Below are 14766 nucleotides of genomic sequence, written 5' to 3' on the forward strand. Positions count from 1 at the left end.
GTGCTAACCATTGTCCCACTGTACCACACTATGTGACTAAATGCAAATCCAGTCTCACATTAATGCAGTTAACTTAACTCTAACTGCCCTCTGCAATGTCCTGTCAGTTATACAATCACATTGGGTTGGATCATAAATGTCAGTGACATTCATTCCCGAATAATGAATAAAATATTTATTACACGTTACTCATTCCCAGAATATGGGCTGTGTTGATGTGTCACAGTCACTGTCTAATTGCTAATAAAGGCCATAAAAAGATACAGTAAGAAGTCTCACAACACCAGGTTAAAGTCCAACAGGTTTATTTGGAATCAGGAGCTTTTGGAGCACAGTCCCACTCTTCTGATGAAGGAGCAGCGCTCCGAAAGCTCCTGATTCCAAATAAACTGTTGGACTTTAACCTGGTGGTGTGAGACTTCTTACTGTGCCCACCCCAGTCCAACGCCGGCATCTCCACATCATAAAAAGGTAATGTTCCTTGTTGAAAGCTGATATTTCTTTAATTTTACTTTCATTTTATTTGCAAGAGATTCCAGAGTGGATTTGAGAAGAAACTTTTTTCACTCAGAGGGTGGTGGGAATCTGGATTGCACTGCCTGGGAAGGTCGTGGAGGCCGGAAACCTTAGGAAAATGGTGCGTCAGTAGTTATTGCTGGTGCAGACTTGATGGGCCGAAGGGCCTTTTCTGCACTGAATGTGTGGGTGGGATTTTACGGCTTCACCCGGGCGAGACTGGAAATTCCCGTCCAAGGTGAACGGAGATTTCCGTTGTCGGACCCTCGCCCGCTTCGATTCCGTGGCGGGCGGGTGGTAGAGTTCTGGCGTATGATTCTACGAAATGATCTGAGAGTTGTGGCAATATTCAGATTGTTACACTATTACTGTTATAATGTAACCCGATATAATGTAACCTGTGCTGATGGTCCGAGGACTCAATGTATCAACTGCACACTGCAGGCAAACTGCTGGCAGCAAGTGCATCTGAGGAAGCCAGCAGGGATTAGGGGAGGAATGAGAGAGGAAAGGTGCTGGAGAATACCTGGAAAAGAGTGAGAAAGGGGAACATTTATAAAAGATAATTATAACCTGCTGAGTGTTGGTCATTAAAAATGTGAAATCTCCAATCATTTGAATTTAACAGCAGAAAAAAACATAGCAAAGTGGCAATTTTGTGCCAGATAATGTGAACAAGATGACTCTGAATTAAGACTGGACTTGTCGATAGTTTTTCTTTCTTCCTTTACTCACAGCATTGTGCCCTCTGTGTCTCAGCGGGTACTGCGCTGAGTCTGTAGGTTCTGGGTTCACAGTCTGGAACATAAAAATCTAGGCTGATGCTTCAGTGTAGGGAGACCAAAACTGTGCACAATATTCTAGATGGGGTCTCACTAAGGCCCTTTACAGCTGTAGCAACATAAAATATATATAAGCTGTTGTGTAGCCATAGGGACTTCCATCCTATAAACCCCGACGATCTTCATAACTCCATTGTCTGTTCCACATTTATCAGATCAGCTGGTGGTCCCACCCTGTGAGAAAAAGGTTCTGTTGCATGTGGTCAGAATAGCAAACAAATAAAAAGTATTTAGCAGCTGCAGAAATCCGCAGTTTCCTGTGTCGCTCCTATATATGTCGTGGCAACAGATGTACCTCATAAATCTCAGTTAAGTTAACCCGAGTGCATTAGCAGTGGAAATTCAGACACCTCCCCAACCCCCACCCCCAGTGGCCGCACCACTGGCTCTCACTCAGATGTGTGCAGCTGGTTGGCAAAGAGACCGAGACCAGTGGGGGAAGCTTTTCAAAGGCGCGCAAGCTGTGAAAACCTGCACATTTTCCTCACTATTTCTCACATTTCTATGCACCAATGTCTGCCCTTTCAGGTGGATGTAAAACACACCAGGACATTATTTCAATGAATAAGGGTGTTTTCCCCAATGTCTTAGCCAACATTCATCCCTCAATCAGCATCACAAAACAAGAGCTTTCGGAGCGCTGCTCCTTCATCAGGTGAGTGACTCACCTGATGAAGGAGCAGTGCTCCAAAAGCTTGTGATACCAAATAAAGCTGTTAGACTTTAACCTGGTGTTGTGAGAGTTCTTACTCGAGAGGGAGTGCAGAGATGGCTGACCAGACTGATTCCTGGGATGGCAGGGCTGTCATATGAGGGGTGATTGAGTTGGTTAGAATTATATTATGTTAGAATGAGGGGTGATTTCATAGAAACTTATAAAATTCTAACAGCACTTGACAGGGTAGATACAAGGAGGATGTTCCCGATGATGGGGGAGTCCAGAACCAGGGGTCACAGTCTGAGGATACAGGGTAGACCATTTAGGACGGAGATGAGGAGAAATTTCTTCACCCAGAGGGTGGTGAGCCTGTGGAATTCGCTGCCACAGAATGTAGTTGAGGGCAAAACATTGTATTGGTTTTCAAGGAGTTCGATATAACTGTTGGGGTGAAGGGGATCAAAGGATATGGGGTAAAGTGGGATCAGGAAATTGAATTTGATGATCAGCAATGATCATAATGAATGGTGGAGCAGGCTTGAAGGGCCGAATGGCCTCCTCCTGCTCCTATTTTCTTTGTTTCTATATTCTATATAAATTTGTTCCACAATTTATCCTCATTCCGTTTCTAATAAATTCATTTTGAAAACAAAGTATGACTGCCAATTTACACACAGCAAGATCCCACAAATAATAGGTGAAATGCATAGGCCAAACCATCGGGTCTTTACTTGATGAGGGAATACAGGCTCGGGCCTGGGAGAATCCTTGCTGCTACTCCATGAGATCTTTGTCATTGACTTGAACAGGCCAACCCAGAATCAGTTTAAGTTCTGTCCTCAGTACATCACAGCAAGGAATATGAAAACTGATGATAAGATCTTCTTTAAATATACAAAAGGGAAGAGAGAAATCAAAGTGAACCTAGGCCCTTTAGAAAATGAATTTTGGGCGATAGTTATGGGGAACAAGGCAGAGGTGTTAAATATCAATCTTTAAGATGGAAGATACTTTGAACATCCCATTAATACGAAAGAATATCATCACCATCACTAAAGATGCAGTTATAGGCGAATTAAATCCAACTGCGCCAAGGTTGACTCCTCTTCCTGCTGCCCTCCACTTCACCCTCTGTAACAGGATAGCAATTCCTGGCAAAACTGCTGGTTCTATGGTTACCCAAAGCCCAACTCCAGACAGGGTGGATGTGGACAAGTTGCAGTGGGTGTGTGAGGGTGGTGCGAGACAGACAGCATACCATACCATGGTGGCAGATCTACTGGGAGGAGTGGCTACCAGCCGGACACAGGAGGCTAATGAAGCAAAAGCGCACGTGTGTGAATGGAGTGTGAGAGCTGGATTGGACTGGGCTGTGATTTCCCCACCATCCCACCACCCCCTACTGCCACCACTGCCATCCACCCCACCTCCCCTGACCATGCTCCCACTAACCCCCAACCCCCCAAAGTGATACAGTCTGCTCACACTTACCAAGCAACCTTACACCTTGGGCGGGATTCTCCAGCCGTTCGCGCTGGTGGGATTCTCCAGTCCCGCTGCAGTGAACGGAGATTTGGCTGAGCGCCAAATTTCTCCATCCTCACTGGCGTGAACGGCCGGAGAATTCTGACCAATAAAGATACGGCGCGGTGGCACAGTGGTTAGCACTGCTGCCTCACAGAGCCAGGGACCCGGGTTCCATTCTGGTCTCAGGTGACTGTCTGTGTGGAGTTTGCACATTCTCCCTGTGTCTGCATGGGTTTCCTCCGGGTGCTCCGGTTTCCTCCCACACTCCAAAGATGTGCGGGTTAAATTGATTGGCCATGCTAAATTAATCCTAGTATCAGGGGGATTAGCAGGATAAATATGTGGGATTATGAGGATAGGGGCTGGGTGGGATTGTGGTCAGTGCAGACTCGACGGGCCGAATGGCCTCCTTCTGCACTGTAGGGATTCTATGGAGGTTGTCAGCAGCAAGGGCGTCATAAGGAATATGCACAAGGAAACATCAGTAATAATGAGAATCTCCTTTCATAAAACAAAAAGGAAGCACAGGGATGGGAAACAGTTTCTATTTTCAGCACAGACGTTTTTCTCTGGCTTGTATTTGAGAAACTTCTGTACAGCCATTCAAAGGGTCGGGACTGTTACAAACATGCAGATTAGTAATTAAGGAGCGGACAGTATCTATTCATCTAAAGATCAAAGCCGTGGCTTCTGTTGATTGACTAATACGTGGATTTCTAAAGACAGGAATGTATATTCTTCACCGTAACTGATGTGAATTTCCTCACTCATTTACAGATTTAGTCGAATGCAGCATGTTTAAATAGAATGCCTGGAAATACGTCTTCAAAGAAATGAAAAGGTTAAAAATTAAAGATCGACACTGTTTGAAATGCTTTTGAAATTCTAAATGTGAATTGCTAAAGGACCCTGTTATTTGAGCTAGCCGAACGATTACATTGCAATATATTATAGTGCAGCTTCATTATTACAGTTTAAAGGTTTTACTTTGTGCTCAGAAGATTACTTGAGGCATTAAACCTCTCCCAACTTCTGCCCTCGCAACTGGATGTGGAAGATCTCACTGTATGATTTTATTAAAGATTGAGGGCATTCTCCCCAGACCAATGTGCATGCCTCAACTGATGTCACTCACTAGAAAACAAACAGATTGCCTCGACAATAAACTCTTTGCTATTTATGGGATCTTGCTGTGCGCAAATTTGTTGCCACGTTTCCCAGCATCCCAACTGCGCCAAGGTTGACCCCTGTTCCTGCTGCCCTCCACTTCACCCTGACTACTGTTCTGATCCCAGCTGATGTTGCATAGGAACATAGAAACTAGAAGCAGGAGGAGGCCATTCAGCCCTTCGAGCCTGCTCCACCATTCATTTTGATCATGGCTGATCATCAAATTCAATATTCTGATCCCCCCTTCCCCCCATATCCCTCGATCCCTTTAGCCCCAAGAGCTGTATCCAATTCCTTCTTGAAATTAGACAACATTTTGGCCTTAACTACTTTCTGGAGTGAAGTCCACACATTCACCACCCTCTGGGTGAAGAAATTTCTCCTCACCTCGGTTCTAAAAGGTTTACCCCTTATCCTCAAACTATGACCCCTAGAAACATAGAAACATAGAAAACTACAGCACAAAACAGGCCCTTCGGCCCCACAAGTTGTGCAGAACATATCCCTACCTTTTAGGCCTACCTATAGCCCTCCATCCTATTAAGTCCCATGTACTCATCCAGGAGTCTCTTAAAAGACCCTACTGAGTTTGCCTCCACCACCACTGACGGCAGCCGATTCCACTCGCCCACCACCCTCTGTGTGAAAAACTTCCCCCTAACATTTCCCCTGTACCTACCCCCCAGCACTTTAAACCTGTGTCCTCTCGTAGCAGCCATTTCCACCCTGGGAAAAAGCCTCTGAGAGTCCACCCAATCTATGCCTCTCAACATCTTATATACCTCTATTAGGTCTTCTCTCATCCTACGTCTCCCCAAGGAGAAAAGACCGAGCCCCTTCAGCCTATCCTCATAAGGCATGCCACTCAATCCAGGCAACATCCTTGTAAATCTCCTCTGCACCCTTTCAATCTTTTCCACATCCTTCCTGTAATGAGGCGACCAGAACTGAGCACAGTACTCCAAGTGGGGTCTGACGAGGGTCTTATATAGCTGCATCATTATCCCCAGACTCCTAAACTCAATCCCTCGATTGATAAAGGCCAGCACACCATACGCCTTCTTAACCACCTCCTCCACCTGCGGGGCCGATTTTAGAGTCCTATGGACCCGGACCCCAAGGTCCTTCTGATCCTCTATCGTACTAAGAGTCTTTCCCTTTATATTGTACTCCTTCATCCCATTCGACCTGCCAAAATGGACCACGACGCATTTATCTGGGTTGAAGTCCATCTGCCACTTCTCCGCCCAGTCTTGCATCCTATCTATGTCCCTCTGTAACTTCTGACATCCCTCCAGACTATCCACAACCCCACCAACCTTCGTGTCATCAGCAAACTTACCAACCCATCCCTCCACTTCCTCATCCTAGTTCTGGACTCCCCCACCATTCGGAACATTCTTTCTGAATCTATCCTGTCTAACCCTGTTCAAATTTTATCAGTTTCTATGAGATCCCCTCTCACTCTTCTAAACTCCAATGAATATAATGAGGTCAGTAGTGGACAAGTCAGATCCCAGAGTGAATCCTGGCTTGATAGATCCTAACTTTTTCTTTTGGAGGAAGAGTACTGAACAAATTCACAGGATTCTGCTGATGAACTTTGAATACAAAGAATAAAATATTTATCTGACTATTACCCCAGACAAAAAGATTGAGAAAATCCCAATACAAATACAAAACCCCAGTTATATCTTTACAGTCACATACAATTTTCAGAAAGATAAAACAATTTATAATTTTTGTCTTGTACCCTAACATTCAGGGTAAGTATGAGGTACATGTGAATTAACAGGTGTGAAACGCACCACACTTCAATGTGAATGGCAGATGCAACCAACGCAATTCCATGGATTACTCAACAACCCATCCAGACATTTGTCACATTGTAAGCAGACCGGTCTCACTGAAACTTTGTCTTTCTCATGAGGGTTTCCAATCTCCACATTTGAAGGACCTGTCTTGGAATGCTCTATAAATGTCACTCCCACTTGGACAATGGCCCATCTTGTGGGATTACAATCTCGCCTTTTGGGATTCCTTTCCCCGGGTCTCCAAGTCCACTCGAACTTCATTTTCCAAGCACAATTTCAAATCCATGGCCATGCCAAGCAGAACACCGTCACTCCAAAAAGCCCGCAGTAAGGAGTCACCAATCTTCAGTTGCCCCCTCGGATCTTCAAGGCTTCTCTCATGTCCACTTGAGCGGCACAGGGTGGCACAGTGATTAGCACTGCTGCCTCACAGTGCCAGGGGCCCAGGTTTGATTCCTGGCTTGGGTCACTGTCTGTGTGGAGTTTGCACATTCTCCCCGTGTCTGCATGGGTTTCCTCCGGGTGCTCCAGTTTCCTCTCACAGTCTGAAAGATGTGCTGCCTAGGTGCATTGACCCGAATAGGCGCCGGAGTGTGGCGACTAGGGGATTTTCACAGTAATTTTATTGCAGCGTTAATGTAAACCTACTTGTGACACTAGTAAATAAACTTTAAACCTTACTTCAGTTCAAATTTGCTCCTCCGAGCTCTCTCTTTAACTCAGAGCTTATTGCTCTGTTCCTATCTTTTAACTTGACTTATGGGACCTCTTTCTTATCCCTGTCTTTGTCCTTGCCTGAGGCTTTTTTCTGGGACCTCTCTGTCATCCCTGCCCTGTGTCCTGCTCCCCGGGACACACTCAGCATTAATGGCGCCCAGTTATCAGGTTACTTAACCTGCTTTTCGCACCATGGTGCTGCTTTTCCTCTGTGCTGGCATGAATCTGGTTCCCGGCCTAAAGTGTGTAAAAGACACACATGTGCGGCCATTTCCTGGGCTGTGGATACGCGTAAGTCCTAAAGCTCACTGGGAACTGGAGTGCCCGACCTCTGAAGGTCAGAGTTTGAGTCTCATCACACTATTCTTCAGAAGTACTTCACTGGCTCTGAAGAACTTTGTTTTTTTAAAAATTCTTTCATTGGATAGAGGACAGCATTTATTGGCCATCTCTAATTGTCCTTGAGGGGTGTGGGCTGGACTGGTCTGGCGCACATGTCATAGAAATCATAGAAACCCTACAGTGCAGAAGGAGGCCATTCGGCCCATCGAGTCTGCACCGACCACAATCCCACCCAGGCCCTACCCCCACATATTTTACCCGCTAATCCCTCTAACCTAGACATCCCAGGACTCTAAGGGGCAATTTTTAACCTGGCCAATCAACCTAACCCGCACATCTTTGGACTGTGGGAGGAAACCGGAGCACCCGGAGGAAACCCACGCAGACACGAGGAGAATGTGCAAACTCCACACAGACAGTGACCCGAGCCGGGAATCGAACCCAGGACCCTGGAGCTGTGAAGCAGCAGTGCTAACCACTGTGCTACCGTGCCGCCCTACTCCAGAGCCACAGCAATGTGGTTGACTCGCGACTGCCCTCGGGCAACTAGGGATGGGCAATAAATGCTGGCCCAGCCAGCGACGCCCGTGTCCCACGAATGAACAAAACAAAAATAAAATTGCTCCCAGGGGAAGCTTACCCAAGTAACACTTATACCGGTTTCTTAGGCATGAAATGGCCCAAATGTAGACAGGGACAAAAACAGGCCATTCAGCCCCTCACACCCAGTGAGACTGCGGCTGGTTTCTACCTCAAATCCATTCAATTTTGTTATGTGTCCCCCTAGTGCCCTTAACCCAGTGATCTTCATCTTAATATCCCTACCCATTCACAGGGAGGTTGAAAGCCAACAGGGGACGCTCACTGAGATGACACAGCCAGGTTTAATAATCATCTCTGCTTCAGTCGGATGTGCCGTGGGTGAGGCTTTTATTTGGGATTGATGGCAAAAGCCGATGGCAGCTGCAGGCCCGACAAATTGGAATGTGCCAGCCACTGTGAGATAGCGGAGACAATCTGCATCCGAAGGAAGTTTGAACATAAATTTCTGTTGGATCATCACTGGTGGATCAATGCATTGTCCATCTGGACTCTGGAAAGTTGAGAGTAAAAGAAAGGTTTTAAATTCTACAACGTCTTTTACCACCTCAGGGCATCCTTAAGTGCTTCACAATGAAGTACTTTGCAAATGCCCCATTTAATTCCATATACGGGGCAGCACGGTGGCACAGTGGTTAGCTCTGCTGCCTCACAGTGCCAAGGACCCGGGTTCAATTCCCAGCTTGAGAATCCTGTGAGGAGTCTGCACGTTTTCCCCATGTGTGCATGGGTTTCCTCGGGGTGCTCCGGTTTCCTCCCACAGTCTGAAAGACGTGCTGGTTAGGGTGCATTGGCCATGCTAAATTCTCCCTCAGTGTACCCAAACAGGCGCCGGAGTGTGGCGACTGGGGGATTTTCACAGTAACTTCATTGCAGTGTTAATGTAAGCCTACTTGTAACTAATAAATAAACTTTACTTACTTTAACTTTTTATATTCATTAATATCATTACGTAACAAAATCTATCCGTTTTCAACTGATCACAATCCAGCCCCAGTCTCGATAGCTTTTACCGGATTGGAGGGGGGAGTTCCTGATTTCCAGGACTCACTGTGTGAGGAAGTGCTGCCTTTAAGTTTATTTCACGGGATGTGGGAATTCTTGCTCATCCCCAACTGAACTGAAACAAAAAACAGAAAATGCTGGAAAATCTCAGCGGGTCTGACAGCATCTGTGGAGAGAGAATAGTCTACCCTCTCAGAGGGTGGTGACTCTCTGGAATTCTCTGCCCACTGAAATGGTGGAGGCTACCTCGTTGAATATGTTTAAGATGGATTTCTGATCGGAAGGGGAATTAAGGGTTATGGGGAGCAGGCGGGTAAGTGGAACTGATTCACTTCAGATCTGCCATGATCTTATTGAATGGAGGGGCAGGCACGAGGGGCTGGATGGCCTACTCCTGCTCCTATTTCTTATGTTCTTATGAGCCAACGTTTCGAGTCTGGATGACCCTTCGTCAGAACGGAGAGAGTTTTGCTAGGCCACTTCAACAGGTCTGGAGTCACATGTAGGCCAGACCGGGTAAGGGAGGCAGATTTCCTTCCCTAAAGGACATTAGTGAACCAGATGGGTTTTGTTTTGCAATTTATAACTAACTGTATCGCTGGAATTCTACCGCCATGGGAATTGGAGAGGGCGAGGGGCGGACAATGGGAAGGTCCATTGACCTTAGGCAGGATTTTCCAGTCTCGGGTCGAGTGAGGCCACAAAATCCCGTCCTACATTCCAGATTAAATTTCCCCAGTTGCCGTGGTGGGATTTGAATCCAGATCCCAGAGCATTAGCCTGGATTACTAGACCAGCAACATTACCCCTACGTCACCATCTCCCGTCAATAGCATCTTAAACGGGTTCGTTTCACTTTGATAGCAATCCTGGGAATATTCTACTGGAGTCTGGTGGGTTTCTGCTGTCGAATCGCGAGTCCCAGGAAATGCACATCCACCAGAGCTGGGGTGGGTACTGGGTTCCCTGGGATTTTTTTGAATGATAAGAGGGGACTTTGGCACCCGCCACTCTTCTCCGTCACTCATTCTCACAATGAAGTCTGTCCATTCTCCCCGTGTCTGCGTGGGTTTCCTCCGGGTGCTCTGGTTTCCTCCCACACTCCAAAGCCAGCGGGAGGTTTAACACGGATATCAGAAGGACGTATTTTACACAGAGGGTGGTGGGGGCCTGGAATGCGCTGCCGGGCAAGGTGGTGGAGGCGGACACACTGGGAACGTTTAAGACTTATCTAGATAGCCACATGAACGGAGTGGGAATGGAGGGATACAAAAGAATGGTCTAGTTTGGACCAGGGAGCGGCGCGGGTTTGGAGGGCCGAAGGGCCTGTTCCTGTGCTGTATTGTTCTTTGTGATGGTGTAATGGCGAACATGACTGCTTCACAAGCAGTTGACCTGGGTTCGATTCCCAGCCATCTCAGGTCTTGAGTCATTAACTAACCAATCGCAGCTCCAGGTGGCAAAATACAGCAGTTGTGCTTTTGCTCCAAACGTGGGTGTAATTTAAAGGGGCGGCATGGTGGCACAGTGGTTAGCACTGCTGCTTCACAGCGCCAGGGACCCAGGTTCAATTCCGGCCTCGGGTCACTGTCTGTGTGGAGTTTGCACGTTCTCCCCGTGTCTGCATGGGTTTCCTCCGGGTGCTCCGGTTTCCTCCCACAGTCCAAAGATGTGCGGGTTAGGTTGATTGGCCATTCTAAATTGACCCTTATTGTCAGGGGGATTAGCAGGGTAAATATGTGGGGTTACGGGAATAGGGCCTGGGTGGGATTGTGGTCAGTGCAGACTCGATGGGCCGAATGGCTCCTTTGGCACTGTAGGGATTCTATGATCTATGTGCAGGTTAGGTTGATTGGCCATGGTAAATTGCCCCTTAGTGTCAGGGGGATTAGCAGGGTAAATACATGGGGCAATGGAGATAGGGCCTGGGTGGGGTAGTTGTCTGTGCAGACTCGATGGGCCAAATGGTCTCCTTCTGCACTGTAGGGATTCTATGATTTATGACTCAATGTCCCAGACTCGAGGTACCGGTCCAGTAACTATGCAGCCAAATCTCAGACAAACCAGTGTCTACTGCCAGCTCAATAGTTCAATTATTAAAAGGAACTTCCTGCCTATACTTATCTCCCCAGCCTTTAATCTCAGACCTCACACTGAAACGTTTACTCACAGATAAAAAGAAACTCAGAAAATCTGAAATAAAAATAGACATGCAGGAACAACCCGGAGGGGTTGGGGGGTTGGGGGTGGGGGTTGTTCGTCACTGTGTCGGGTGACCCTCCCTCTGCTTGGTTTTCAAGGTCTCTCTCTGGAAAATACAGGCTGGGCAAATCTTTTGTTGAGAGCAATTAGAGAGAGCGAGAAATTCCTCTCTTTCCTGAGTGAGAATTGATACCCCAGACCAGCAGAGTGAGCGAGCCTGTGTTATCGTCCACACTGGAGAGGATGAAGCAGTGGGACTGATGGAACTTCACTGAAAAGTTTTAGCCATATGAACGGAGTGGGAATGGAGGGATACAAAAGAATGGTCTAGTTGGACCAGGGAGCGGTATGGGCTTGGAGGGCCGAAGGGCCTGTTCCTGTGCTGTATTGTTCTTTGTTCTTTGAAACCCACATTTTGTTCGGTCAGGTTAGGTGAGAAATGGTCTTTTCTCATCGGCGTTTATGGTCGGCACTGACGAGGCCAACACTTGTTGTCCATCCTTCATTGCTCTTGACGTGACAGCCAATCACATTGACCATATAGACGCTGGGCCACCTGTCATTGAGTTTTTTTGCTCATTGAGTTCCTCAAAGTAGAAGGCCCCAAGTGAGCAGGAAACCGAATGTGAGGGAGAGGGGAAACCGAGTGTGAGGGAGAGGGGAAACCGAGTGTGAGGGAGTGGGGAAACCGAGTGTGAGGGAGAGGGGAAACCGAGTGTGAGGGAGAGGGGAAACCGAGTGTGAGGGAGAGGGGAAACCGAGTGTGAGGGAGAGGGGAAACCGAGTGTGAGGGAGAGGGGAAACCGAGTGTGAGGGAGAGGGGAAACCGAGTGTGAGGGAGAGGGGAAACCGAGTGTGAGGGAGAGGGGAAACCGAGTGTGAGGGAGAGGGGAAACCGAGTGTGAGGGAGAGGGGAAACCGAGTGTGAGGGAGAGGGGAAACCGAGTGTGAGGGAGAGGGGAAACCGAGTGTGAGGGAGAGGGGAAAACGAGTGTGAGGGAGAGAGGAAACCGAGTGTGAGGGAGAGGGGAAACCGAGTGTGAGGCAGAGAGGAAGCTGAATGTGAGGGAGAGGGGAAACCGAGTGTGAGGGAGAGGGGAAACCGAGTGTGAGGGAGAGGGGAAGCTGAGTGTGAGGGAAACCAAAGGAAACGGGAAAACTGAGGGGGAGATGCAACTGAGGGAGGAGGGGGAGACTGAGAGGGGGAGAGTGAGGCTGAGGGGGTAGAGGGGAGACTGAGAGGGGGAGAGGGAAACTGAGAGCGGGAGGGGAAATATGAGTGTGGGGAAAAGGGGAAACCGAGGGGGGAAATGGCAAGCCAAAGGAGGAAAAAGCAGGAGAGGTGAGGTGGTGAAGCTGAGGAAGAGGGGAAAGTGAGAGTGGGGAAAATGGAAAGCTACAATCAGAGGAAATGAAAGCGAGGAAGAGGAGGATCAGAGAGAGGGGAGCGAGGGGTAAAGAGAGACTGGGGTAGGACAGTGATTCGTGGGGGGGGCTGTGGGGTTGGTGGAGGCAGTGGGGCAAGAATATTGTCACTGGACTAGTGGCCCAGAGACCCAGAGCAAGATCTGGGGACCTGGGTTCGAATCCCAGCCCAACAAATGATGGAATAAAGCTCAATTTGAAAGAAAGAATCGGGAATTAATAATCTAATGATGACTATGTAACAGCAATTGATTGTGTTAAAAACCCATCTGGTTCACTAATGCCCTTTAGGGAAGGAAATCTGCCGTCCTTACCCGGTCTGACCTACATGTGACTCCAGAGCCACAGCAATGAGGTTGACTCTTAACTGCCCTCAGAAATGGTCTAGCGAGACACTCAGTTCAAGGGTCATTGGGGATGGGCAACAAATGTTGCCGATGATGCCCACATCCCTCGTAAGAGAAAAAACCACCACAGTTTCCCCAGTTTGCGATAGATGAGGCGATGTTTAAGTCAGATCAACTCATACTAACAATGGATTACCATGGATATCAGTGAGTTATCATTGGTTACTGGTGGAACCTAAGTTTCCTTTAAATGCATTTTGACAAGATGTGGGCCAGCATTTATTGCCCTTCCATTTCAGAGAGTATAAAATTTACAAAAATGACCCTTATTTGTACTGCCTAAAAGCAGGTGTGAATTGTCAGCTTGAATTAACATTCAACAGGTATTGAGGTTGTTTTTTGGCTGGAGTTTTATTGAGTTGACACAAAATTGGGAGAATCTTTTTTCACACTCATCTGGCATCCATTTTACCCCAAACTGCTCCTTGGCCGATTACTGAGCCGTTTAATTTCTTGCAAGAGCGCCCTCTACAGGTTTATAGCTCACTCCACTGCAGTGTGGATTTTTATTGGCCCTCTGGATTACTAATCTAGTGTCAACACCAGTCCATCACCGCCTCGCCTGAAGCAGTACATAGTCTGGTTCCAGTGACGCTGAATTCAGGCCACTCAGAGATGCAGAAAGCAGAATGCAATCGCAGAAGGTGTAACACCTGTCCCTTTGCCTCTTCCACGCTCACCATCCAAGGTCCAAAACATTCATTCCAGGTTAAGCAGTGTTTCACTTGCACCTCTTTCAATTTGGTCTATTGCATTCGCTGCTGCCAATGTGGTCTCCTCTATATCGGAGAGACCAAACATAGAATTCCTACAGTACAGAAAGAGGCCATTCGGCCCATCGAGTCTGCACCGACCACAATCCCACCCAGGCCCTACCCCCATATCCCTACATATTTTACCCGCTAATCCCTCTAATCTAGGACACTAAGGGGCAATTTTAGCGTGGCCAATCAACCTAACCCGCACATCGTTGGACTGTGGGAGGAAACCGGAGCACCCGGAGGAAACCCACACAGACACGAGGAGAATGTGCAAACTCCACACAGACAGTGACCCAAGCCGGGAATCGAACCCTGGTCCCTGGAGCTGTGAAGCAGCAGTGCTAACCACTGCGCTACCGTGCCGCCCTGCGGAGACCAAGCGTAGACTGGGTGATCGCTTTGCTGAGCACCTTCGGTCTGTGCGCAATCAGGACCCTGACCTTCCGTTTGCTTGCCATTTTTTTCCCCTACCCTGCAGAAAGCTAGCTGGCCCATCGAGGCTCACCCCCTCAGCTACACAGGCAATGGGATAATGGCTGGGATATCACCGCCCCATTCTGTCAGCGTCCTCCAGCAATGAAGGAAGTGGAATCTGCAGCGATCCATCGAGAATATCGTCCTTTCAGAGTCTGTGAGGCAGGGGCCCCTCGATCCGGGGTCATTACTATCTCAGGAAAAATTAAAACCACCTGGAAATAAAACAGAAAGCGGCTCAGTGTTTGCTGCAGACTGCACTTCAGTGAGAAATTATGTGGAGTTGCCGGCGTTGGACTGGGGTGG

Source organism: Mustelus asterias, chromosome 10 (assembly GCF_964213995.1).
Source record: "Mustelus asterias chromosome 10, sMusAst1.hap1.1, whole genome shotgun sequence".
Lineage (NCBI taxonomy): Eukaryota > Metazoa > Chordata > Chondrichthyes > Carcharhiniformes > Triakidae > Mustelus > Mustelus asterias.